This window comes from Triticum dicoccoides, chromosome 4A (genome assembly GCF_002162155.2).
Source record: "Triticum dicoccoides isolate Atlit2015 ecotype Zavitan chromosome 4A, WEW_v2.0, whole genome shotgun sequence".
Taxonomy (NCBI): Eukaryota; Viridiplantae; Streptophyta; class Magnoliopsida; order Poales; family Poaceae; genus Triticum; species Triticum dicoccoides.
In genome coordinates, this window is record NC_041386.1 from 613,385,282 (window position 1) to 613,387,268 (window position 1,987).

The following is a 1,987-nucleotide window of genomic DNA, read 5'->3' on the forward strand; positions in this document are numbered from 1 at the left end:
CTACATGGTCGTGGTGCCCGCGAGCACCCCGCCAGAGATCTTCTTGTTCCTCCATAGGAAGAGATCAGCAGCTACAAAAATAACACATAAGCACACCACAACACCAACATAGGAAGAGATCAGCAGTTCCAAGTACTTGCAGCTAGAGCAAGTATGCAACGGAAGCGACTGCATTACTTCTGATTGCTGTCTCTAAAGACAATGTCCTCCTACCATATACAGTAGTTTAATACAACAAAAGGCTAGCACTAGAAATAACATCTTGCTTGCTCTGGCCATGGAATATTATTCTCTCGACAAGAAATACACAGCACATTTTCTGGACAGATTAAGCGACTAGTATCTCAGCACAAGTAACTGCAAACTGACAAAAATGCTCGGGGACAGAACTATCAAAGTGTTTTATTAACCTCTAGGTTAAAACAACAACATTTTTATTGTCACTTTTTAGTCCATAAATCTAGCTATCTCTCCTGTGTAAATACGTACATGTTGGTATTAATTGAAAAAATGGATATGAACAAGAAGGTGCTGCTGCACAATAATGAATGAGAACAATTAGGTAGTGGCAGGGGTATATGGCTGCACCATCGGTCAATGTAGGACACTGCCAGGAACATAAATGCAGTAGCAAACTTTCTGACGTTTGAGAGCACTCTCACTGTGCTATAGTTAACTACATTTTCATTTTCAGCAAACACTTACGGGGCACTTAGTTCTAAATAGCAGTCATGAAACTAGGATACCCATCTATCTAAGATCTTGTATGCAAGCTAGCTACTTGCACTTGCACCACTAGTTAAAGTTGGTTTTAACTTTCATCAACATACATGCTCACTGTACTCTGGATTAATGGGCAAGCATTATTGAAGCAATGTCAGAGAGTGAGATCGAACAAACAGAGCATATGAGAGCACGACATTTACTGTACAAGCATGAAAATCAAAACAACAGAACTCCAGTTTGACCACTGCAATTAGCTTATTATAGATACCAACAATGGCTACCTATTGAGCAATTTGATTTCATTTAAATGCAACCAGGGGAAAAACATGAGGTTAACATGCTCGTGGATGCCACCTTGCCCTGATGCATTTATGTCTTAACCAACTTCATACACTAATGATGTTGTCATGTATTATGCTCTGTGGTGTACTGCACCCAAACAGTGAATTACCTCCATAGTCCTTGTGTTCAGGGTCAACATAGGAATCAGGGAGCACACGGAGAACACCAGGAATCCCTCTAGCACAACCAACAGATGTACTTAGGCATGAGAAGAAGACATGTTTGTTAGCTCTGGTAATTTTACACGTGGATAACACGAAAACCTTCAAGCTTGATGGACGTCTCCTCGTCAATCTCGCACCCGAACCCAAAGTAGTGCTCGCATGAGACGTTGTAAATCTTCCTCTTGGCCTCCTCCTCGCTGCTACACATCCAGAGACAGAGCAACATCATATCATCAAGCTTGCATGAACAGTACTTGACAAAAAGCAACACTGAGCTGGCCTCCCAGCCCAAACAAGACTCAAATTTGTAGTCTTTGTCACTCATTTCCGAGTAGCGAGAGAGTCTGACTGAGCCACTCTCACAATGGGATGGAGGCCGGATGGATGGACGGGTACCTTCTGAGGACCTTGGCGAGGGTGTGGATGTAGCAGTCCATCATCTGGTGCTTGGAGGTGACCTCGCCGCCGGGCTTGTCCATGACGATTAGCCAGCGCTTGTAGTCGCAGCCCGGGAATAACGCGCCATCTCCGTGGGCGCCCGGTCCCAGGCCCCGCCGCTGCCGCGTGCAGGTGAGTACCCGTCGGCCCCCGGCCGCCGCGCCATGCCCCTGGCGCCCCCGACGCCACGGAGGAGGAGCAAGGAGGAGACGACGACCGCAGGGCGCATCATCTCCTTCGCCGCCGCCGGGGCGCGCTGGACGGACCTGGGGGAGGCGAGGTGGCGGGAGATGAGGAGGCGGGGGAGAGCAGCCTGC

The 1,987-nt window shown here is 47.5% G+C and overlaps 1 pseudogene; it reads right to left on the reverse strand.

Moving 5' to 3' along the window:
• Positions 1-1,902, reverse strand: LOC119283819 (annotated as a pseudogene).
• Positions 1,903-1,987: the final 85 nt, after the last annotated feature.